General features: G+C 37.3%; 1 protein-coding gene across 31 annotated transcripts in view; it reads right to left on the bottom strand.

The window, feature by feature from the left end:
- The window catches only part of NRXN1 (neurexin 1), a 709,571-nt gene that overhangs the window by 323,006 nt on the left and 359,252 nt on the right, over positions 1 to 27,313 (bottom strand). Inside the window, exon 1 of one of the 31 annotated variants that reach the window (XM_038175983.2) lies at positions 24,904 to 24,922. The exons of the other annotated variants lie outside the window; for them this stretch is intronic. The gene's annotated coding sequence lies outside the window, so the exon portion shown is untranslated. Of the gene's footprint in view, positions 1 to 24,903; positions 24,923 to 27,313 lie in introns of those variants that run through there. 31 annotated transcript variants of the gene reach the window in all.

Here is a 27,313-nt window from a genome sequence, read left to right as displayed (position 1 = left end):
TGTATTAATGAAAGAATGTGAGAGAACAATCTTGCTCTTGTATATCAAAAGAGCCTACCGTCTCCTCCTTGATGCGTTTGGATATTAATAAATTCTGAAGTAATGAGTAACTAGACAGACTCTGAAGAGAATTTCACTGCCTTCTGACCTCAAGGACTTTTTTTGATAGCGATAATTAGCTTTAAAATATTCCTTAGGGATCTTGAGATTCAACACTTGTCTATGACGGCTTCTGTACCGCACATGGCAGTTGTTCAGGGCACCTGAGAGACTAGTCCCTGAACAGCTACAACCTACTTTTTGTTTCAATTTGATCAACAGAGTAGTTGCCAGCAAAGTCTAACTTATGTATCAGCATAAATATATGGAGATCTGAAAGCACTGCTATATACAGCACATGTAAATTATTTACATCCAGCCAACCCAAATGACTGCAGACATTGTAAGAAGCACAGCTGCTTCTGGTGCTAGAACCTTGAAGCTGTTTCTTACGTGAATATTCATTATTACACTCCTGGAAGACTGTAGGGGAAAACAGTCAATAAAAGTATATTCTGTGTTTTGTAATCATTAAACAGCATAAGCAAAATAGTACGTGGAGGATATACAGCAGCTGCTCTTTCCAAATGAATGCCTAATTGTGAAATATTTAGAACTCAGAACTATGATTACCCTAACAATTCTTTTTCTCGTTAGGGTAGGTTGGATGCCCTTGTGCTTTACTTAGATTTTCTTTTTTCACTTACATGGTACTACAGGGTTTAAAGCAAACACTCTTGGAACTGAGGATGCAAATAACATAATAATGACCTACATTTCTACAGTGCTTCTTATCCTAGAGCATCCCTAGACACAATGGTTATAGCATATGGGGGAATTTGCCACCCATATGGCACAATATAACCACTAACATGGCACTGCATAGCCGCTGGTACTTGTTTGGATTCACGCAGAAACCTACGATATATGAAACAACACTTGACTCTGTGTTTCAGAGAGAAGAATAGCTTTCCAAAAGCACTGGAAATTGCATATTTAGCAAAGTGCACTCCCCAGTGCTCTCTTAGGTACCATAAAAGTTAGCATCCATGTACTTAGGACTTGTAGTCAAGAACTGGTTCTGACAGAAAACTTTCATGGAAACAAAACCTCCTTCACAGCTGCAATTCAGTGATTGTGGCTCTGCACAGGTAGATTCCTTAACCAATGCGTAGCCATGATAGGGATGCTAGTTAACAACAGACATTTGCTTTCATGCAGCAGCTGGAAGAACCTGTTCTACAATGAAAAATCTTCTCAGAGCTTCCTGTGCCTTTCAACATCTAAAAGAGTCTGCATTCATAAATAGTGGTCACAGTCACAGACTTCTTAATAACTTAATTCTTGTTCATTTCATACTATTCTTCAGGAATTAAATATTTGGTCTATTTGAATTATACCAACTCTGTCCTAAACAGTGAATACAAGCAGGTTATCAGAGAAATATAGTAAAAAAGATAAATTTTACTGTTTCTGATACCTTTTAAAGCCTCTACAGAGATTAAAAAAAAAAAAAAGTATTATTACTCCCAATAACACTTTTTATTTTCATAAAATTTGTTGAAGTTTTTAAGCAATGTTTTATAGACCTGAACGAGTGCCTACACATCCCACAGACAAATTAGAAACATAATCGTTCAGCAGAAATATTGGGATTCATATCCTATTATTATTCCTAAAAGACTAATTTACCAGTATAATTCCAAATACTGACGTGATGAGGGATTTTTATTTGTATTGGTAAAACAGAAAGAGATTCCTTGACATTCTAAAAAATGGAACTCTGTCATATAGGGTGCTAACTGCTCCATAGATCTTCCCTGCTGAAAAGACAAACTCTCTACTGCAAGTTAAAGTTAATATTCACCATGAGAAGGCTGAACTGAACTGTTTGAACATCTAAAACTGATCTGATCTCAAAGGATAACTGCCTTCGGTCTTTTTTTTTGTTTGTTTGTTTGTTTGTTTTTTTAATTGAATTAGATCACCAAATTTAACTTATAAGGAATCAACAGCTACAGTCATCAGAAATGGCATTCTGAAAGTCAAAGTTCCAATATCATTAACATTAGTAGGAACTTATTGCATCATGAACAGACATTTACTGATCATCACTTAGTACCACTGACTGACCAGAACACAGCTTTCTGATCATACCTCCAGACTCTTACCTTTTTATCCACTGAAGTACTATCTACAAGGGTTAAGAAAAAGAATGTATATCCAAAGCTATGATTTTTCATCAGTTATTGACACTATGTTCATATTCTATCAGTTTACACTGTCCTTTCTACCCAAAGTGTTTGCAAAGATTAACAGAAGACAACAGATACAAAGCAAGACAAAAAGGGAAACAAACAAGTAAACAGGTCAACAAATCAAACTAAGTGTCCTGGACTGAGTTTTAGGTTATCCTGTATTATGAAATGTCTCAGGTAAACTTCCATACTGTATGAATTCTAACACAGTGAACAGTCACCTTCTCTCCCATTCCAGACTAGTTCAGTGTCAGCAGTCAACCACAAAAAAAACACTGTTCTCTCCATCCTGCTGAGATTTCCATCGTACTCAGATACCTGAATGGCAGGTTTTATATGCTACTGAGATACAATGTCAGATGCTCCAAATAGTTATTTAATGTCTATGACATTTATTTTGTATTTATTTAGCTATTGAAGGGAATTAGTATAATAGATTGATATCAAATTACTACAGCACATCAAAAGCTTTTTCCTCATTCTTTGCTTTTAAACAATAGTAGCTTGGAACCATTTGATGTAACTTTAAATCTTCTGTATCTTAAAATGTAACAGAAGAATTAAAAATGAATAAATAATAGAATTGTCTTGCCTTGACAAAGAACTACAAGGTAACTCTCCTTTTTCTTTGCTTTAATTTTAAACAGAATAAATCCCCCAAGGCATAGGTGTAAAGGAAACTGCTGGATGAAAACCGGAAAAGACTACAAAGCCAGAATTTTATGGGAGCAATCATGGCTTTTCATATCCTTACAGTTACCATGTCATTTAGGGGAGAGGATTTGGGAGAGGGCACAATTAAAATATTTCATATGTGTTTTCCAGAAGAAATAAGTCCACAAAACCAGAAATACTTCTGGATGATGACTTTACATACATAAAACTCATGATTTTAATTCTTCTAAACTCCGGTGATAATGACTTTTAATACTTAATATTTACCTCAAAAGCTCAAGCATACCATATTTGGATAAGCCAAAAACACTGTTGTTTTCTCTGTACAACCGAGCAAAGCTACTTTTGTTTCATGAACCTTATCAAAAGAATATTAATGCACCTCTACAGGCAATAACTATTTGTCAATCACAATGAAGGGTAATCTATTGAAAAAATATGATTTTAACTATTTTAAATTCCCTTTACTAATACAAAGCATGTATTTAATTATAACAGACAGCTAATCTGTTCTCTCCCTCTTTTTTGTCTTAGCCTTGTGTTCTTTGTTTTTGCATTTTCATTTACTGAATAATGGTTTTTAGCTACCTGTTCCTTATCAGCAACTATCCTGTTATCTGTCTTTTCTTTAATCTCCTATACTTGATGTTTCTTTTCTCTCCTTTTCTTTCTGCCTTGCCCATCCCTGTTTTTCCTTCTTCATAGACCTTGTTGTCTAATGTGTTCTATTGAGAATTTCTTTGTAGGATTTGTAAGTTCTCATTTTCATCCAGATGTTCTAAGCATATGCTGTGATGCCTTTTGAATCAAACCTTTACAGATGCTAAAATTCTAAGAGAATTCCTTTGGTATAAATATTATTATAGAGAAACAAACATGAGAAGTTCTGACCTCCAAAATAAAACTAATATCTGCATTGTAGTTTAACCAAGCTTCTGTTACCATGTTTTCACAGTTAAATAAGTAATAAATACAGAAAAGAAAGGAAGATGTTTCTGTTACAACATGAGAGAGAAGAGTTAATCTCAGACAAAGTTACACAAACTGCAAAATAAAAATGCACTAGAGCATCACTGAAAAAATGCGAGGTATATGAAATACAAGAAAGTAGCACTAGAAGCAACTGCGATGAGGATCTAGTCAGCATTACATATAACTTTGTCAAGTTTGTCTAAGTTAATGATCACTACAGACAGGCCCAGTTTATGTAAGAGAACACAGAAAGGAAGAAGAGGTAAAGCAGTCATATCATATGTGAAATGCCTTTAAATCACAATAAGTCAAATAGTAATAAATAAGGTGTCAAATTTTTAGGCTAGGCACAAGAAAGAAAATTCAGACAGCACTATACAGTGAGAGGAAAGTGAATAAAGCACATCTAGAGCATCTGTAAGGTATGTGGAACTTCTAGTTTATACATGAACTAGGCATTCTGTCTTCCTAGATCTATGTCTAGTTTCAAACTCTCTCTAAAGGAGAGAAGGCTAGTAGAGGTGTAATACTGCATCTTAATGATGAAAATGAGGGCTTCTCAAAAGGCAACTTTCACCAGTTCAGAGAACCCTGACACAAAATTTATCTTCAACAGCTTACAATCAAGTATGCAATGAGTAGAATAGAATGGAGTAGCACAGAAGTATAGACTACAGAGCATAGAGCAGAATAGTTTAGTTGGATGGAAACTCCAAACATAATTGAGTTCAACTTCCTGACCACTTCAGGGCTAAACAAATGTTAAAACATTATTAAGGACATTATCTAAATGTCTTTTGAACACAGACAGCCACGGGGCATCAGCCACCTCACCTGGAAGCCTGTTCTCACCCTCATGCTTACAACTTTTTTCCTAATATTGAGTCTGAACCTCCCCTGGTGCGGCTTTATGCCGTTCCCTTGCTTTCTATCATTAGTAACCAGGGAGAAGAGATCAGCACCTCCCTCTCCAATTCCCCTCTTCAGAAGTTATAGGGAACAATGAATTCGCTTTTTATCCTCTTCTTCTCCAAATGAAACAAACTGTGTCCTCAGCCTCTCCTCATAGCACATGCCTTCCAATCCTTCTACCAGCTTTGTTGCCCTCCTCTGAATGCTTTCAAGAATCTTAAATACTCTTTACATTAGATGGGGATAACATTAGTTAGCTTCCTGTCAGCAGGGACCTCCCCAGACTCCCACAGCCTTTGATAAATTGTTGAGAGGGGTCCGGCTATAACATCCCCTAACTCCTTCAGTACTCCAGGATGAATTCTATCAGCCCCATGGATTTAGGAACATTGAGATGTTACAACTGTTCCACTGCAATTTCAGTGACCAGAGATGGAAAGTAGTTGCTCCCCTCAGTCATCATACTCCAACTCAGATTAAGCAGCCCAAGATTCATCATTAATATTAAAAAGTGAGGCAAAAATGTATTAAATTCCTTTGCCTTTTCCTCGTGCTTACTTGTTAAATACTTGATCAGTCCAATATTTTCCTTATACCTCCTCTTGCTGTTGACATATTTTAAAAAGTCTAATTCATTGTCTGATGTCTCACTGGCCAGTGTCAACTCAAGCTGAGTTTTGGCTATTTTATTTTCTTCCTGCAGATGCAAACTGAAGCTCTATAATCTTCTCGTGAAGCCAGACCTTGCTTTCAGAGACTGTTTTCTTTTTCTTTTTTCCAGGAGGAGTTCTCTGTTCAGACAGGCCAGTCTTCTGCCCTGCCATCTTGTATTCCCTAGAGAGACCCTCAAGTATAATTAAATTGAATTTAAAATAAGAATAAACTTTATAAAAATATTTTTGTAACCAAGTGTAAATGCATGCCAATTGTTTAATAACAACAAAAAATTACACTTCTATAGCTATTTATAGCTACGAATTGAACAGAATAATTCAGGAGGCAAGTCATGTGGGTATTGTTAGCAAACATTCATAAAAATAATAAACAAAGGAAGGTAATGATGTAAGGCTGTTTAAATTATATGTTGGCTGAATCTATCTGCAATTAATAAAATAAAACTTGACCAGAAGAATAACAATAAAAATCAGGGACAGCTCTTCCAGGAAGCAGTCCTAGTTTGGCAGACAACTACAATCTAAAGAGCAGCTAAGGTTACCTGAGAACTAACTGGTAAAAAGGAAATATTTACATCATGCTGACCATCACTTGCACTTTTCCGCTTTGGTTATAGTAACAAGCACATTGGAGTAGGTGAAGCCAGCAGTGTGCTCAGGTAGCCAAGAAGGCCAACAGCATCCTGGCTTGTATCAGAAACAGTGTGACCAGCAGGGCTAGGGAAATGATCGTCCCCCTGTACTCGGCTCTGGTGAGGCCGCACCTCGAGTACTGTGTTCAGTTTTGGGCCCCTCGCTACAAGAAGGATATCAAGGTGCTTGAGCTGGTCCAGAGAAGGGCGACAAAGCTGGTGAGGGGCCTAGAGAACAAGTCCTACGAGGAGCGGCTGAGGGAGCTGGGCTTGTTCAGCCTGGAGAAGAGGAGGCTCAGGGGCGACCTTATCGCTCTCTACAGGTACGTTAAAGGAGGCTGTAGAGAGGTGGGGGTTGGTCTGTTCTCCCACGTGCCTGGTGACAGGACGAGGGGGAATGGGCTTAAGTTGCGCCAGGGGAGTTTTAGGTTGGATCTTAGGAAGAGCTTCTTTACTGAAAGGGTTGTTAGACATTGGAACAGGCTGCCCAGGGAGGTGGTGGAGTCACCATCCCTGGAAGTCTTTAAAAGACGTTTAGATGTAGAGCTTAAGGATATGGTTTAGTGGGGACTGTCAGTGTTAGGTCAGAGGTTGGACTCGATGATCTTGAGGTCTCTTCCAACCTAGAAATTCTGTGATTCTGTGAAGTGCAACTTCAAGATCACCTGAAGGAACATGGGAGCTGAAGTTCATTGGAACAAAAACTTAGATGTGCGGAATACACTAGTGCTACTTGTGTTACTGGTGTTAGCAGGATTTGATATCTACAAGCTGTGTGCCATGTAAGGTACCTGTCACTGAGCTATTGTGAACTATAGTGCAAAGTAAACTGTTGCTGCTGAATAAGGACACATCTACACTGAGTGTGTTCATGTGTGTATTTGAGTTCTGAATTTTCTCCTAGTTTGCTGGGTCTGGTCTTGACAGTTTAGGTGATTGTTTCTCAGCACAATGAAGCAGCTAATTGACAAACTGGATGGAAACACAGAAAAACTGCACAGCAGTTTTACAGCAATATGGAATACCTCAAGACTTTCCAAATATAATCCTGTTTGTAGGATTGGCTTTTTTTTTTTTTTCCATGGAAAGGTTGTTGTAGAAAAAAAAGTTTTTGAACTGAGAAACACCTCACAACCATGGTCACCTTTAATTACAGGAATTCCTTATTCAGACTGGTGTTTTCTCTAAAAGGTAAATTCTTTGTGTGATGAATGATTTTAAATGATAGCAATAATCTTCTCACATTCCTAACATTTTCCCATTTGTATACCCATTAAAGGGAACAAAAAGATTAAGAATTTCAGTTTTACATTTCTTTTTCATTTCCATAAAAAAATGTTCCTTATGTATATAGTAGATCTTGTGAGTTATACTTCAGAACTTTACACAAATGTTTTTAAGACAGCCACAAATAAAGGAAGGACGTATTCATTTTCCCCAACCAACAAACACTGGCTGCTTTCTCTAATATTTTCAGCTAGATACTTGGTGACATATCTAATACGGACTGCTTAGAGAGAAATTTGCATCTATCACTTCTCAGATATATAGGAGCAAGAAGAGGGAAAGAGACCACACACTTCTATGATATTCTAATAGTTCTAAATGCTATTAAATGCTACTATAGCACATACTCTGGAGTACATGTGCCTGAAATAGGTGACTATCTGCTTTGTACTTTCAAAACTAAAGAGTTTTTGGACACATTCAGAAACAGGATTTTCCATTTGCTGCAGAATGCTTAAATTCATGTATGGCTGAAGGCCTCACATTTGCCGTTTCAGCCTGCCTTTTCACTTCAACCTTCCAGCTGCTCACCTTGAGGCTATACTGTGGATGTGGTTTCACCTAAGTCTCCCAACTACTCTTATTCTTGCATCCTTGTGCTGTTGCATTTTGAATCATTTTTCCGTCAGTCTCTGGGACAGTGATTTTTTTTTTTTTTTTTGATGTCTAGCTCAGTTTCATCTGTCTCCTCAACCTCTTGTTTCTTGAAGCCTTGTAGTTTCAGTTTCTAGCTCTGCACTGATTCCCACCACTACCCCATCCTCCCATGATCTTCCAAATTGTTGAGTCTATATTTCAACGAAGAAAGCGAACAATAATTCTAATATCTCGTTAATATTACCAAATAACAAGTGTGCACAAGGCTCAGCAGTCAATTAGTGTGCCAAACTTACACCTTAATTAAGGAAATTTCAACAAAAGTAAAAGTGGCAAATGTGTCATTAAACAAAGACCACTGAGAAGGTTGAGCAGGTACTGATGAAAGCTATAATATTACTGAGGAAAAAAATGACTCTGGTTGTTGACATTATTGTGATTCCCTGCTGTGCTGGACAGGACACCCAGGAGATCACTATCTGGGGATCACTACTGCTTCTCTTCCCAGCTAGCCACTAGACTTTTCATTTCTGTGTCTCTGCCTGATTTCTTCTAAGGTAATAAGGAAATTGATGCATGTTGTGATACACAGGCTCCACGAATAAAGCTTTCTGCATGTCTGGCTGCCTCAATTTTCTCTGTGCAACAAGTACCATTTGTGGAACTGTTAAAGCCTGAGATACCTATGAATCTTCTCCTCTCATTTTTTATACCAACTCCTAAAGCACATTCATTGTTTCTTTTTCTTTACCTGCTACCTAGGAGCTATTGACTATTTCATATCTTTTTCAGACACAGAAGGTCTGAAAGATTTACTGATTTCTACTAAAACAGTACATTCAGATGAGTGAATTCAAGTGTTTTCTCAACTTCCAAACCTCAGCTGAAGCAGCACAGCAACAATGAAACCAAAAGACATTGGAGCAACAAGTGCTGTCTCTATGGAGTACTACGGGACACCACAAGAACAAATCACTTTATTTCAGCATTTTCATGGTCAGAAGCCCTTTGGAGGCTAATTTATTGCCCTTTGTAAAATTTGTAGCATATTTGTCTGTGGCATGTTTTAAGAAAGTTAGCTTCTTTTTGTGGAAACAACCTTTTGGGGTGAATAACTTGGTTGATGTCTCTGCTGAAAAACAACCATCCAGACAGGAAAACTCATTATTTTTAAAAACAGGTGCCTTTGCCTTCTTTCATAGGTTGTTCTCAAATTTATTACCTTAAATTTTAAAACTTAGGTCCAAAAGATATTGATAATAAAGGCAGCAGAGTGTGGGTAGCTTGGCTAGCTGTTTTGTTTTCTTTTTTTCCTCTTTTTTTTATTTTTTTTTTATTTATTTTAAACTAAGTGGAAGAGGGGAAAGACAGAAGAAAGGAAAAATCAGTCATTCTTCATGCAGCATGACAGTGCTCCACAGGTCATGAGACTTAAATTACAAAGGTTAAAGGCTGGTTTCGGTAACCTCACATCAGAGGATCTCTCCGCACTTCTCAATTTATATTCTTCCTTCAGTTTACAGAAGGCTCCCTGAGAGCAGTGGCATCTTTTGATCTCCCCAAAAGTTACTTTTCTCCAGGTGGGGACTCTATATATAGTTATCTCTTTGTTCCTCTCCCAGAATCCTGCTGTTTTGGTCTTTCAGTTGTTTCCAATCCATTTTTTAGAGAGACATACAAACATGTTTATCAGGAATTGTAGTGATAGAACAAGCAATAATGGTTTTAAACTAGAAGAGGGTAGGTCTAGATTAGATGTAAGGAAGAAATTATTTACTTTGAGGGTGGTGAGGCACTGTAAAAGTTGCCCAGGGAAGTTGTGCATGCCCCATCCCTCAAGGCCAGGCTGGATGGGGCTTTGAGCAACCTGGTCTACTGGGAGGTGTCCCTTCTCACGGCAGAAGGATTTGATCTTTAAGATCAAATTTTAAGAAGATGATCTTTAAGGTCCCTTCCAACCATGATGCTATGTTCTTTTTAACCAGCTCAGCAAGCTGTCCTGTCTGGAAAACATGAAATGTCTCTCAAAAATGGTTATTTACCAAGTTTCACAGGGATGCAACCCTACTTAAAATGATGCTGTAGATGGTCAGATTTAGCTGTCTACACTAGGCACCTGGAGCTAACATGGGAATACCTCAAGCTAAGGCAAACAAATTGGACAGTAAAGCAATATGTCAGAGAGCATCTGACCACATGCATTCCCACAGTGGGCAATCTACATTTGGGAAAAGCAGAATCTTTGCAGGCTATACCTTTATGTACAGAAGTTTACAAATCATTTCAGACTAAGCAATTCACCATCCTTACCAGAGCCTACTAAGGCTGCAATTGTACCCTGATAATTATATCTACTGAATTCTAAGTGAAATGAAATTTCGATGCAAAGTACTCTGGGCTAACATGCTTATCAGAAACAGCATTTAATTAAAATATCCAGAACTTACATAGCTAAAGTAAAGCATCAACTTCTGTTACATTAGAAGACAAAAACCATGATTACTGGAAGTTGTAAACAGGTATTAAAGAATGAAATCTCTCATTATTTTGATAAAGACTGCAAAACACACCTGTGCTCTCACCACACAGTATGGAATTAGAATAAATGAGACTATAAACCCTTCCATTATGTAATGCTCTTTAGATACTTCATTGCTTAAGAAACAAAAGCTAACCCAGGAATAAATGTAAATACATTTTTAAAATTTCAGTATTTCCTATAGGTAGCTCAAATCCTCAGACTCCAAGCTCTCATCAGAAGCACCTGGTATCTGGCTAGTAGTGAAGAGTGGATGAGATGGATCATGGGTGAATCCATCACGGTAGTGTGTGGACTAATTATGATGCAGAAATGCAAAACAAGAAAAAAAATCAGAAGATAATAGTGTAAAATAGAGCATGTTCTGAAAGGCTCATGAAAATAACTTCACTAGCTAAAAGCAGTGTTAAAAAAAGTTCCCCTGTCCTCAGATGCCACAAGTTACTCTCAGCATCCTTCGTAGGACTTAGAAACAATTGGGAAAAAAGCAAGATACGAATTATATGAACAGTGTATTACTGTTCACTGCACATGATAGTGCATATTCTTGCAGTCAAAAATGACAAAAAAGAGAACAAATGCTAGCTATTGCTATTAACTTGAAGACTTCACGTCTTCCAAAAAAATCTGACTCTTGAGCAAACTTCAGTTTCAGTTTCTTCAATGAGAGAATACAATGGAACAGATGTTGCTTATTCAATATTGGAATGGAGTTATAGCTTTTTTTTATGAGGTGATAAGGTTTACACCTTAAGGTCCACAGACTTTAGTAGATATCCAAAACATGGAAAAATGATCCAATACATTTAAATGGTTGAGAAGTTCTTTTCCCATCTTGGATTTCTGGGATCTTAAAACATTTTATAAGATACATTTTTACCCACCCTATTCATTTCTAATAGTCTTCCCACAAAGGGCTACCTACTGCCTCTTCTTCCCTCTCTTTTTTTGTTCTTTTAATTTAACTGCTTTCCAAATTTTTAGGCAACAGTAACATTATGGAAGGTAAGTGACTAATGATCAATTTTTAAAAGATTACAGGGCTTAAATCTTTGAGACAGGACACAGTAGTATGTAGTATGTAATTTTATCTGTGAGACATCCATTTTCTATCATTAAACTACACTATATAAAAGAAAAAAGCACACTGTAAGAACAGTTATTTCATCAGACAAAATACTCAAGGATTTTTTAAGGAGGGAAAAGAGAGCAAAATAACATGCTGCAAGACTCTAACCATGCAGGAGAAAAACAAAACCAAACCCTTTTAGAATACTGTTTTAGTTATGGAGCATTATTTGTAGGATGTCTGAATGCATACAGCCACTAACTTCATAGTGATTAGCACAGTTTTATTGACAGGCTTGGCTGCAGAATCACAAAGCGAATATAAATGGCAGCAGATTAGCAGAAGATTTTTTTCTTTAAAGAAAAAAATTTTAATGGATATTTTGCCTGAGGAGCTTGTTTCAATGTCTTCTCAGTAGAAGAGAATGCATTACCAGGAACCACAGAGGCACAAAGTAAATTTAATAATGGCCTCATGCCATACCTTGGTTATACAGCTATGCAGCAGATCCATATTTAGGCATAGGCTCTGCACATTCAATCCTGGAAACTAAGCATATCAGAGCAATGAAGGCCTCAGTCTCAATAGGTGTTGATAGTACCCACGGCGCTCTACAAAGATGTATCTTGCCTATCAAAGCCCATATCTTTCTCCCAATGAATTTAAGACAGCTTTATCAATAATTTAAATCAAGGTACAATTTGGTCCATAAGGAAGATGACTGAAATATGCCAAAGGGAAAAACAGATTGGGAAATATTCAAAAAAATATATATATATAAACGAAGAAAATATAATATCAGAGGATTTTTTTTACTACCTTTGATTGATCACTATATTCATCTCTCCCTATTTAAACTGATACAATGAAACAAGAGGTACATTTTGCAAGAAGGCAGAAAAAAAGCCTTGCTAGGAATACTAATTTGAAAACATGCCGTTCAAGTTACAATTGGCAATAATTGCCAGTCTCAGTTCAAGAACATTTTAATTTACTCTCAGCAAACTGGCATTCAGATAGGTGAAAAATTATTTCCTACTTTTAAAAACATCAAAGAAATTGCTTCCAGACTGATTGTTGCAATTGACATTCCACAGCATAAACATAGGGCAAATATCAGCACTGAAATGAAACAACTTTTAGAGATGATCATGATAACCACAACATCATTGCATGCTTATTTCAGTGTCTGCAGAATTGACACATATGTTCTTATAAATAAAGTCATTAATGTCTGTCTTAAACGTTAATATGAATGGGCAGCATGCTACAGAAACATATTAATTTGGGATGTCATATAACTCTTCAGAAAAAATGTGCACATAAAAATAGACACTGGAGTTGAATAATATACTTTGCTAGGATCATCTTTTTGTAACGTATCTATCACCTACAAACTCAGGTCCCAGATGTCATAGTATATTGGATGTCTTTCAGAAAGAGATATGAAATATTGCTGCTAGTTTGGAGTGGACACAATTGTTCATTGTTATGCTAATGCTGACATATCCTCTAAGGTTTGACAGATTTTCCTTGAAAAGTTACACTCTTCACTTTGTTGGGTAACACAATAGTCTGGAAAGACTATCACTTCCTCAATATAATACTGCAATATTTTATGTCTTCCACTTACATCCCAATAGGAATGAATCCCAAACTGATCCTAACTATGCTGGCAGAAAAGTCGTTGTGGACAGTGAGTGGGGAACACATCGCCACCAAAGTATCTGAGAATCCTGAGAATTATCCAGGTCAATATAGGCAGAGCCAGAAGAAAACTTTTGATCTCCTTTTTTGTTTCCATGTTCTTGTTCATTTGTCTTGTTAACCTGGGGGCTGGGGACATAGAGGAGACTTCCCATCCCAAAAGTACCATTACATTCTGTCTTTGTAAGGTAATTACACTGTCTCTCCGTAGATACATTGGATTTTGACCCAAGGCCTTTTTATGCCACTCCAATAAGAAAAAAATAAAGGTCTTGAACTGCTTGAAAACAGCCCGAAGTCCAGTCATAAATAACTACAGAGAATTACTACCCAAATGTTTACTAAGCTAAGAGAAGAGATAAATCATATTATATATCTAAATGTAACAAGAGTACTAATCTAAATGTAACAAGAGTACTAATAAATACAAGTTTTACAGCACAGATGGCAAAGGAAACAAATATTGTGAATAATTTCATTTTTTAAACTGATTTAAACTGAACATAATGAAAAAAATATATTCTAAAGACAAGTGTAGGTTAAATACTTTATATTTTAAAAAGCTGAGACTTGGCAAAACAGAGACAGCCTAGTCAAGAACGTGTGTTCCTCATGATTATTAACTGTTTTTATTACCATCTATCTATGACAGAGTGATATCTGATACCTAACAATTTTGTGATACTTTCTGCAAAATTCAGAAACGCTTTTTTTTTTTAAACATCAATAATTTTATTAATATAATGAGATTTACACTAAAAAGAATGAGCAATGTGCAATAACTCGTAATAACACAGTGGAGTGGATTGCCATGATTCCCCTTTGTTTATTGGCAGTATAAAACAAAGGTCATTATTAAAGGATTGATATCACCTCTCAACTTGAGAGAACTAAACCATTTAAGGGGGTGTCGAGAGGCAGGAGACCTTTTCTCCATTAACACCAGCGACAGGACCCGCGGGAACGGGGTTAAGCTGAGGCAGGGGAAATTTAGGCTTGACATCAGGAGGGGGTTCTTCACAGAGAGGGTGGTTGCACACTGGAACAGGCTCCCCAGGGAAGTGGTCACTGCACCGAGCCTGACTGAATTTAAGAAGAGATTGGACTGTGCGCTTAGTCACATGGTCTGAACTTTTGGGTAGACCTGTGCGGTGTCAAGAGTTGGACTTGATGATCCTTAAGGGTCCCTTCCAACTCAGGATATTCTATGATTCTATGATAACAATAAAGAATTATTGTATCAAAAAGCAAATGAAGGTTAAATATTGAAGGCCTTCAGTGGCCCCTGAGCTGTCTTCTGTACTTTCTTTCTCTTTTCTACATTCCCAGCCCAGAAAGATGAAGGCTTTTCCCAGCTAGACAATACATCTAATAAAATGTCTGCATTTACACATAACTGCTTAGAAAACAGAACATCTGCAATGTGAAAACTCCCATTAAACTTGGATCTATATGTTTTCAGCAGTTTCCATCCATAAAGAAGCAGGAAAAAAAAATCCTATGCAGCTTCTTCCCAATGCCTTCTATTATTAGAATTTGGTAGCTCCCCCTCCATTTACAAATTAAAATCACTTAGAACTCTACTCCAAACTAACTGGTATTGCCCAGAAGAAGGCCCAAAACACTTATATGCAAGGTTACCATTCCCTATTGTCTTCTACATCCTTGTACGCTTTCTTTCCTTCCTACACTTTCAAGTTTTAAGAACTATATAACATAGAAATCCACCAACACTGGTAACTTACTACATACCTGTGACCAAGAAATAGTGCAGTTCAGGATCCTGATGGGAGCAAGGAGGGAGCACAGCAAGCTTGCTACTCTGCTACAAAAGCTTGCTACTTTTGCAGAACAGACTTTGGCCTCTTCAGCCATCTGCCTGGCAGAGTACCATAGGACAAAGCCCTGGAGGCCCAAGAAAGTTGGTTGATATCAAGGATACCCTCCTCCAAGCTCAAGAGCGAGGCACCCCAGCAAAGGAGAAGTCAGACAAAAATACCAGGAGGCCTGCATGGATTAACAAGGAGCTCCAGGCCAAACTCAAGCAGAAAAAGGAGGCCTACAGAGGGCGAAGCAAGGATAGGTAGCCTGGAAGGTGTCTGCAATCACCTTCTGTCACCTAAACAAATTCTGAAGAAAAAAAAAGTTTCTATGTACATTAGCAGGGTGTTGTGAGAATTTTATTTTGCCACTTAGGATGCTGTTCCTGCTCTAAATATAGAGAAGACCCTTCAGTTTTGACTTTCAAACCTGACATTTTCCAAAAAAAAAAAAATCAGCAATATTTTTTTATATCTTTGTAAATATTACATAATTTCATTCCTTTCTTAATTCTGAAATTCCTAGAGAATGGGACTAAGAAGCAAGCTGGAGGAATTCCTTCAAAGTCTTATCTATCTTTTGGTCAACAGGCTCAAAAACCAAAACCACAACAAAAAACAGCCTGGTGCAGAAATAATGAAATTATGAAAAATACCCTTTCTCAATATCTGAAACTACAATGTAATGCATTTCTATTATAGGCTTATTAAATGGTACCATAAGCTTTTCCCTGTTTTCTGTCATACTGTATCATCCACAGGAAAGGTTAATCTTCAGTGAAAGTATCATCTCTTGTCCCTGTGCATTTGTTGGGGTTAGAGATGGAATGCTTTCTTTGAAGCTGGCTGTCATCCCAGTAAAGCTGCATTAAATTGTTCAGATTAAATATCAGTAGTAATGCACATTGGTAGCAAGTAGAGGCTAGAAAGAGAAAAGCTTTGGGGTAGAATTTCTGGGGGAAATAGGATTATGTTTGTTCAGCAAAATCTTCCCAGAATTGTGATTTTTAGTAATTTTCATGCATTTGTTATACAGAAGTAAAATCCACTCTGTTCTGAAAGTATTTGAACTTGATCTGACACTCCACTACTTGTGCAGCCAATTTGGAAACATTTTTTGTTTATTCCTGGTTGTGCTTTCAATTACAGAGATACTATCATTTTGAATATTTTTCTGCCACAAAGACTTCCCCTCAGGGATTACTGAATGAAGGCTATTAAAATGTGTCCCCATTCTTGTAGCAGACAAAATAAAATAATAATAAGAAAGACTGAATAAAACGGTAAAGAATGGAACTCAAGGTTATGACAGAACTTGGCCAAAGAAAACATGGGAGAAGATTACCAAACAAATCTAAGTAAGAAAGTAAGTGCCCTCTTAAACACTTTTTTTCTTCTGATTTTGAGATTCTGAATCCCAAACTTGTCCATTACTCATATGCATATTGGATCTTTAGTAGATGTGTGTTGAGATGGACACTCCTGAGCAGCCTAGAAACCTCTGTGTAATACACATGGCTTTCTTCATGCACATTAAATCTTACTTATTTAAAACGTGTCCAGTTTGCTGCTTATGCAGAATATGCAGTATATTTGTGCAGAGGTTCTGATGTTTTTAAAAAATTCTGAGTAACTGTTGTTTATATGCTGTACAGCTGGTCTGTGCATATCCTATATATGTCCCTTGCATTCCAAATGTACTATATTCACTGCATCTATGAAAGCCTTTTCTGTTTAATACACACAGAAACAAGACAATCCTAAAATTGATTTATGGGGCAGGAGAGTGACATTCAATTACTTGAAGGAGAAAGAGGACGGAGGACTTTAATTACAAGGATAATTCTACAACATGGGGAACAGAGAAAGACAGAAGAGGCCCTTCAGCTTCTTGTGATGTGACAAAACATTGTGGTCTTTCTGATTCTCTGCAGGAGACTTCTGGCCCAAAGTCAAAACCGGGCATATGAGCCGGCCATAAACCTGTTTAGATATGTGACAGCAGCTACAATTAAAATTTGCGAAATTAAAAGAAAAGGGTACTTTCTGTAAGCACCAAGTAACACGGTATTTAAGCAAACAAACTAACATGAGCAAAGATATGACCATCTGCCACTTACAAAATCAGTGATTAAAATCAACTTCCTGATGAATTTTTTGACCAGGCAGGAAAGCCAACCTATAATTACCAGTGGACCAGAAGAAAATCTATAAAAGTAATCAACCTGAGCCCAGGCTAACATCCAGAAGATAGGATTAAAAGAGGCAAAAACACAGAGAAGGAAGTATTTCAAACTACTTCAAAAACTTGAACACATATTTCTGTTTAACAGTAGGGGGACAGAGAAAATTCTTTTTATGGCTACATGTGGTCACTTTGGATTTCAACATATTGAAATTGCTCACTGAACTCATGATTTGAGATTGGAATTGTAACTAAATTCCAGTTTGCTGGTAGCAAGCATCTGCTCTTGTCCTATTTTAGAAAACATATGCATACCTTTTGTACCCAGCACACTGCAATTGTATCATACAAGTGATCAAAAACCTGCTTTTTAGAGGGACTGAGCAACATCATCTCCTACGTTTAGGATTTCTGGAAAAGAGGTAGTGGTCCTCCACAGCTAATACTTCTGAGTGTCATTAAGTTCCCAAATTCAAGGTACTCTGGTCTCTCTGTAAACTATTTTACATAATCCAAGCATCAGCCCACTGATTTTACCAGACTTTTTTTCCTGAAGGTTTTCACTGTTTAAAAGGCAGAGAATTTTAGAACACCACACCTTACAGACAAGACTTCCTTATACAGTACAATAGACTCAGAGCTTATGATGATTTGCAAATGGTATCTGTAAATATTAATGCTTTTTGACATTGAATACTGCATGTCATGCATTTTAAGTGCTTTTTAGTGTGTGGATGCTTACAGTGAAATGAAGTGCTTCTTTGTATGTCTGTTTTCAGTTGGAAGTATGCCTTCATTACAAGGAGTGATAGCATAAAGCTTAGCTGCATGAACACTCCTCCAGAATTAGCAACAAATGAACAAACTTCCTTAATACAGTCTTTAAATTGTCTTTTGGGGCACGAGTTTCATGAATATTAGATGTTCTTCACCTTATTTTCTTCAAATCCAGCTTGTCAGAACCCAAGCTGAACATTGACCACTTTCAATATGGAACAGTTTTCCTCAGGCTGGGACTGTATTTTGGATGACTTCATTAATCCAGCAGAAACTACAACTTGGTAAAATTCCTTTACCCATAAATATAATGCTTCCAACACTATTTTTCATAGCTACTATTAAACCTTCTACCTTCTTTCAAAATTTCCTGAAATACCTAAGTAGAACATGGCTACAAAGACTTTCAAACAAACACCAATGTACAAGATTCGTAAGCTTCAGTCAAAAATGAGACATTGAAGGATCTTAAACATCACATGTGATATTAAGAGAGAATAAGCATGTTTATGGATGTATGTGCTAGGAAGAATATTGAAATTTCATTCAGATTGACCTGCCAGCTCCATCTAATCACCAGTAATAAGTGATCAAAACCAGCTACAATATCCATCCTGTCGCATGGGAAGAGAATAAAAGCATGAAAACTACAAAAATGTCTGAATTATCTTTCTTTTTGCTCTGCATTAAGCAAGTGCATGTTTCCATTCTCTGCTGCTGAGAAATTGCACAGATCATTAATTTGGACTCCAGAACACCTTGATTTATCCAAATAAGATTCAGGCAATTTTTTATTTATTTATTTTTTTAATAAAAAGTTTTGGTTTTTTTTTGCCTTGGTTTTCTACAGTACCTGACAAAAATGAAAACAGAGAAGACTCCAAAGAACATTTTTTGTTTGTTTGTTTTAAATGAGTACAGGTTTTCCTTATATATATGTTTTTACTTAGAATCTAACCTACCTATCTGTCAAGTAAGAACACATGCTGGGGAAGATCAGGTTGCCTTAGTAACCCGAGTCCAGTTGTACAGACTTCAGAAAAGACTGAATAATTTTGCCTTTCTAAAGTGTCACCATCATTGTGTTATTGTGCTTAAATATCTTACACATAAAATAGATATATATTACCAACCTCCCCATATGTACTTCATGGTCTTCTCATACTATGGGTTATAGAAAAGACAGCTTGGGAAAGCTTCTTCTTCATTCCTACCATTTCTGATCCTTGCAGCTCTCATTTATTAAAAAAATAATTAAAAAAGCACTTACTCATTGTTATTTTCTGGGGGGCTTGTTGGAGAGGAATGACTGGCACTATTATGGAGGTAAAACTTCTGCTGCAGTTGTGCCATGTATAACAATTAATCTTGCTCAGAAACCTACTAGTTACCTGCAATTGATATTAATACATGATATTGTTGAAATGTTGCAGTTTGTAAGACTGTATTAGTATCTTTTTTTTTTTTTCCCGGAGAAATCTATGAGAAAGAACAGTGACAATATTTATCCACTATGCTATAATGTGAATGGCTATAACGTGAATAGCTTTTGCAACAGATTCCAAATTTCAGACTAGATTGTACATAGCATGCTATTAAATTGTAATAATTGAAAGTTCAAGAGAAAGGAATCTAACAATACCCAGCAGAACAATTTTCATTCCATGAGAATATATTTAATTACCCCTTAATTATTTTCACCTTTATGACACTGGAAACACATCTACGATTTGATTTACAAAATTATTACTCCATTAATAAGAGAAAGATATTATTGACATACCAAAATTCAATTTAATTACTCCCTTGATTCCTCCAGAGGCAAAGAGAAGTTTGCAATTTTCTGACACTATGTTCCATTTTTAATATTGAGAAATAGAAAATACCTCTGAGTAGGCCAGAAGTGTTGCATAATTGCTTCTATCTGAGCTACAAGCACAGCTATAAAAATTTATTCTGGCTACCTTGAGTTTCATTTTGGTTTCCTTTGTGTCGTGTTATCCCACTTGAAGCTTTCCTTGTTACTGTTCATTAGAAATATTTTCAAATATATGAGTTTCAACAATCACTATCAATCTTTTTTTTTCTTTCTTTCCTCCTTTAAAAAAAAAAATATTTTAAGGAACCTGGAAATTTCTTAACTATTTTAGATATGGATATGTTATTTGACTTGTCCAGATTTATTATTTTTTTTTTTTATAAAGAAGAATTCTAAAGATTGTTTTCAAACTGTCAAGAAAAGCATGCCTGTTAACTTACATAATTGATAGACTGGACATATATTAAAAATCTTGTTCCACAGCAATGGTTCCCAGGTAGCACTTCTTGCCTTCCTTGTTCTTATAACAGTTTTTCTAATTCTCCTAAACACCTCAACATTTCTGCATTTTCAAGACTGCTTGTGTGAAATCCTCCTTCCTTTGACATTTTTACAAATTAGGCCACTGATGTTTGTCACCAAAAAATCCAAATATTCATTATAGAGAGAGATTGGATAAGATAAACTGAACAAATTGAGATTTCTTCAAACAGATCATTCCAGAAGCTTGTCCTACACTGTAATTTTGTGTGCAGCTATCTTTATTTCTCCTGTGTACTGTAAGCCTCCATGGCAAAATAATCATATGAAGTATTTAGACTGGTATGTTATGAGGGACAGATTTTTAATTCTCAGCCCCTGGAAATGGAAATCAAATGTGTTGTAAAGTACTCAGAGGAATTTCCCATCCCTTTTCTTAATAACAGGTTATATGTTTATTGCTAGCTAGCAACTGCAGACTTAGCCAGAAAATTATTATTTTGGAAAGCACTATGAAGTGGTTTATATAGTTAGTTTAGGTTTTGGTCACTGGTTTAATTAAATTTCTTAGTTTTGTTCATATCCTTCTCATAAAAGTAGCATTAAGAATGACCCTACAATCTAGGTGTCAAAAGGTCCAAAAGATGCAATATCTTGAACAGCTAAATCAATTAATAAATGTGAAAGAAATAGATGTGGCAAAAGGATTTAAATACATCATTTGGGTAACACCAGAGTGATATGTAAAAGGGATTATGTGACTATCACTCTAAGATTTGCATTTCAGAAGAAGAATGACATTGTGAGAGGAGAATGACTATCCAATGTCAACACCATATGATCAGAAGACTGTAAAAAGGTAGCTGCATGGCTAAGTGAAAATAATAAATATTCTTTTTCAGTGTGTGAGTATATATATACAAACGATGTTAAATTTCAAGCATAAAGTACCAAAAACCTAGGGAAAGCCACCTGTACATTTCTGTGTAAAATATTTAATTACCCCTCCTTGGCTACGGACATAATTGCTAATTGCATGTTCACATAGTATAAGGCTCTTGCCTCATTCAGTGCAAAAATTCACCTGTTCTGATCAGAGTTCTGCAGGGAAGACTGGTGTTTATAAAACTGCTCACTTATTGCAAAAGTTGAATTGCTGACCCAATAGGTGGTTGGTTTTTTTTGTTTGTTTTGCGTAGTTCAAATTATAAACTCAATATTACTTAATGCACTCTCCAAACACTACACAGAAAAGAGAATTATTCAATCCCTTCTGGAATTTGTATAATGTCAAATACTCTAATATCCAAATCTCTCAAACTTTTAACTATGTGTTTTTTTAAATGTCCTGTGACACAAGGAAGTTCTTGGTCTATCCTCAATAAAAGCCAAGAGCATCTACTGTTTGGTGTGCTCAATCTGAGATAATTACTATTTGATTTTCTCGAAAGATACCTGCTTCAATCCCAATTTTGAATGTTCAGCATGCTTTCAAATCAGTACAAAGATTGTCTGCTAAGCAAGAAAATGTCAAATATTTAAATAATGAATCCACTGTCATACAACCATACCTGATTTATCCTTTTTAAGTCCATACTGACTACTCCTACTTGCCTTCTTGCCCCTAATATGTTTGGAAACAGCTTCTAGATGGATATTCTCTATCACATTTCTAGGGAGTGAGGCTAGCCTGATCAGTCTGTAACTTTCTCCTTCTTGAGGACAGGGGAACTATTTCCTTTTTCTCCAGTTCTCTGGAACAGCCCCCAGCAGCCATGAGCTTTCAAAGGTAATCAAGAGCAAATTCACAATGACCAGTGGCACACAAGGATGTGTCCCATCTGGTGCCATATACTTGTGCATGTCCACTTGGTTTAAATGTTCCCTGACCTGATCTTCCTCTACCCAGGTAAGTCTTGCTCCAGACTATGTCTGTTCTCAGATAACTGGGACTGCTGAAAGTGCTAAAAGGCCAGTCTTATCAGTAAAGACCAAGGCAAAGAAGGTGCTGAGTATCAGTCTCTTACATATCACTTGCCATAAGGTTCCTTCACCTTATTCAGTGGCGCGCCTACATTTTCCTGCTCTTTCCTTCACTGCTGACAGGAGCTTTTCCTGTTGGCCTCTTGCCAGACAGGTTCTCCTAAAATTTGGTTTTCCTAGACACATTCCTGCATGCATGGACAGTGTTACTATATTCTTCCTGTGCCACCTGGCCCTGCATGTACCTCTTGCACACTGCCTTTTAATATCTGAGTACTGTCAGGAGCTCCTCCTGCCTTCTGCCACATTTACTTAATTTCCTGTGCATCAGGGTTAATTGTTCCTGAGACTGGAGGAAGTGAAGATCCCTGAAGAACAACCAGTTCTTATGGAACCTATGGAGTATCAGATCTGTGAGCATGAGGCTTCTCAAACTTGTCTGAACAAGGCCTCATCTATTTCTCCTTCTACATATGTAGCAGATACCCACCACTACATCTCCAGCTTTGGTCTGCCCTCTAACCCTAACCCTTAAGACCTCAGCTAGCTTTCCACTTGTCCCTGGGCAGAGCTCCATTCCTGCACAAAGATACCCAACTCCTTTTACTCATGCTGTGTACATGACAGTACAGGCATATTAGAGCATCACCCACTCATTTCCCAGAAAAAAAATGTTTAAGTTTCCCCCAATCATGCTGTCCTCTTGACATTTCTTTTTTTGTGTGCATGTCATGCACTTGGGGTGGACTGCTTTCAACCCTGGCATGTTGATTTTCAGGTCCTTCTTGTCCTTATCAACCTGCAACCTTTTGCTCGTCAACCCACTCTACTACTTCCTCACTATTGTGGGTTGTCTTCTCCATTTTACACTATTCACCATTCTGGTTCTCTTATTATCAGGTTGGCCAGCCTCTTCACAAATATGCTTTTGTACAACTTCAGCAAATAGATTTCATCTTTTTGTAGTAAGTCTTCTTCAAATTCCTTTCCCACATGTTTGTAATAAAATCTAACCATTGTTACACATATATCTTTAGCTGAAAAGCAGCATCTCTATAATGCAATCAAAATATATATATATATAAAAAGCTTTATATGAACTTGTAATTTCAACACAGCTTACCATTTAAATGAGGGCTTTTGATTTTTCCTGGTAAAAGAGAAGTCAAAATAAAATAGGATTTTTTTATTTTATTTTTATTTTAAGTTTCATTACTCACAGCGGTTGAAAATGTCAAATTCCTAGTCAGAAGAGACTTCATGGTGAAGTTCTAACTCTTCAGAAATAGATTTTAATGGAAGTGTTGACACAGTGTTAGCTATACCATCACAAATACAACACCAATACATTATTCCCTTATGGTAACAGACAGTGTTGACATTGCCCTGTAATTTGGCACAGAACATTTCTATAGTAATGTAATGTGACAATGTTATTATGTCTGCTATTTTCCATGCCATAATAGCAGTATTTGTTTCCACAAACCTGGCATTACGTTCACTAATATGGTTATACATAAAGACTGTGTGAGTAAAACACACATGTAAACTTGGAGACAGCAGACAATCTCTTATAGGTTTTGTTTTGCCTGAATCATATTCCACCCCACTTTTATGAAAAAGCTGAATACTCTGGGAGGACAGCTCTCATCTAATAACCTGCTATTAAAAATATTTACAACATTTATGATGCACTTTCTCAGAGGAGTTGCATCCAGCCATCCATTTGTAAGAACAGTCATTAATTTTCCTTTTAGTACAGTTTTCTACATAATGCTACCTTGTAAGATCTGCTACTGGCCTCCTTTGCACTTACAACACTTCTGTCTATCACGTCTAAAGAACACTGTTGCTCCAAAACTCTAACTGTCATGTCAAATCAAAACAAAAAATGATAATCAACATGACATCTTGGGATCAAGACTTACCCTGCCTTGTTTCTCTTTCAGTATTTCAGAAATGACATCACACAGAATGTTTCTACCTGCATCACCATAAAGGCTTACACTCTACAGGCACTCTGCATTCACTGTAGTGAAGTACTGAGATTTAAAACCAATAGAAACTTTTCTGGATTAAACTGTGTGCGTTCCCAAATACAGCTGTAAAGCTATAATCTTACCCTTGCTAGCCCAGGTCATTTTCTGTAGGAGTAAATGCCATGAATGTCTCCTCTCTAGCTGACACACAGACAACACTCTTGGATTGGAAAAAAAATATAAATAAACAACCTAGTTCACATACAGCATATTTTGAGTGAACTTTTAAGTCTTGATTTTAAGCTTGGCACATTTTCACTTAGAATAACATAGTGAGCAGTAGCGGAATAATAATTTGCTCTTGTAGACAAGATTAAAGGTACTTCTTACACTCTATAGCAATAAAATATATTATAACAATTTTCAAGTAATTATTTATTTTATTATTTCCTCCAAACTTCAAAAAGAAAGATGAGAATGATACATATGAAACACTTACGTTGTGACAGCCCAGGAACGATATGCTTGTCAAACCTGTGTGCACTGCAGTTACTCTCAGAAACATGCTGAAAGTCTCAGCTTACCTCAGGAAGTAAATTTAAGCATGTTTATGCAAATTGAAGACAATGAAAAACTGGGAGGAGTGGCTGATAGACCAGGTGCATGTGCTTCCATTCAGAGGGACACCAACAGGCTGGAGAGGTGAGCTAACGGGAAACACATGAAACAACTAGAAATGCCAAGTCCTTGCAGGAAAGGATCTGTGTGTTCTAGTGGATACCAAGTTGAACATGAGTCAGCAAGATTCCCTTGCAGCAAAGAAGGCCAACAGCCTCCTGTGATGGATGAGGAAGAATGTTTTCAGGAGGGATAGGCAATGTGGACAAGGCAACAGAGATCACATGGCGACAACATGGGTCTGTTACTTGATGAGGATGGTCACCTCATAAATAGACAAAGCAGAGACATTTGATGCCTTCCTTACCAGTGTTTAACACCAATGATGTGCCCTGGGAGCATCACAGCCCTGAGTAGCAGGAAGGTAATTGTAGAAACAATGACCTCCCAGCTAACTGTGAGATTGTACATGAATTGTTGTGCAACCTGGATGCACACAGGTTAGTGGATTGCACATAAGTCTATGGAGGATTCATCCCAGGGTGCTGGGATGGTTGATGTCATTGTGAGACCTCTCTCAATTATTTTTCAACAGTCTTGGGAATATGAAGAGGTCCCAGGTGACTGGATGATCATAAATGTTGTCCCAGTTTTCAAGAAGGGCAAGAAAGAAGACTCTGGTAATTACAGGACTATCGGTCTCTCTTCAGTGCCTGGCAAATTTATGGAGAAGATTATTCTGGGAGTTATTGAAAAACACTTGGAAGACAGTTCAGTCATAATTCACAGAGAACCATGGGTTCATGAAGGAAAAGTCCTGTTTAACTAAATTTCCCTTCATGTCTAGCTGACCAAGAGAAGCCTGCTGATGTAATCTTTTTGGATCTCAGCAGTTTTCAATACTGTTTCTCACAGTATCCTTTTGGACAAAATGTCCAGCATACAGTTAGATAATAGGATGCGTGATCAATAATAGGATGGGTGATCAATCAGCTGATCGGTAAAGCCCAAATAATTATAATAAATGGAGTTACATCAGGCTTGTGTCCAGTCACTAGTGGGGTACCTCAGGACTCCATTTTAGGGACAGTTCTCTTTAATGTTTTTACAGATGATCTGGATGCAGGCCTTGAATGAATACTAAGCAATTTTGCAGATGATACTAAGTTAAGAGGCACTGTTGACTCCCTCATGGGTAGAGAGGCCTTGCACAGAAATCTTTACAAAATAGAGGGCTGGGCGTTCACCAACCATGTGAAATTTAACAAGAACAAGTAACCAATTCTGCACCTTGGGCAGGGCAATCCTGACTATATCTACAGAGCGGGGGATGAGAGGCTGAAAAGCAACCCCATGGAAAGGGTGGTGGTTCTGGTTGACAGCAAGTTGAATGTGAGCCAGTTGAATGTGCCCTGGCAGACAAAAGGGCCAACCATACCTTGGGGTGCATCAAGCATAGCATTGCTAGCTGGTAGAGGGAAGGAAGGGATTGTCCCATTCTGCTTTGTGCTGGTGCAGCCTCACCTTGAGTACTGTGTCCAGTTCTGGGCACCACACCACAATACAGAGTGTCCAAAGGAGGGAAAAAAAATAAATTGTGAAAGGTTCGGAGGGGAAGATGTATGAAGAACAGCTGAGGTATCAACTTGCTTTGTTGATATCAGAGAAGAGGAGACTGAGAGGAGACCTCATGATGATCTATAGCTTCCACATGAGGAGGGTGGAGGGGCAGGTGCTGATCCTCTTCTCTCTAGTGACAGTGATAGGACCTGAAGGAATGGCATGAAGCTGTGTCAAGAGAGGTTCATACTGGATATTAGGAAAAGGTTCTTCACCAAGAGGTTGGTCAGAACAGGTTCCCCAGGGCAACAAGCCTGCCAGAGTTCAGGAAGTGTTCGGACAGTGTTCTCAGACATATGTTTTAATTTTTACATAGCCCTGTGTGAAGCCAGGAGTTGGACTCAATGATCCTTGTGGGTCCCTTCCACCTCAGGATATTCTATGATTCTGTGATTTATAGATACCTGATGGGTGGTAGTAAAGAAGACAGAGCCAGGCTGTTCTCTTTGATGGTGAAAGTGACAGGACAAGAGGCAAAGGTCACAAACTGAAGTACATGAAATCTCATTTTATATATAAGCAACAATTTTCTACTGTGTGGGTGCCTGAGCACTGGCACAGGTTGTCCAGAGAGGTTGTGAAGATGCATCCTCAGAGATACTAAAAACCCAGATGGACACAATCCTGAACACCCTGCTCCAGCGGACCCTGCTCTGTGCAGAAGGGCTAAA

Source organism: Anas platyrhynchos, chromosome 3, assembly GCF_047663525.1.
Source record: "Anas platyrhynchos isolate ZD024472 breed Pekin duck chromosome 3, IASCAAS_PekinDuck_T2T, whole genome shotgun sequence".
Taxonomy (NCBI): domain Eukaryota; kingdom Metazoa; phylum Chordata; class Aves; order Anseriformes; family Anatidae; genus Anas; species Anas platyrhynchos.
The sequence above is the reverse complement of the archived record's forward strand: the minus strand, read 5'-3'. Positions and strand labels throughout refer to the sequence as shown.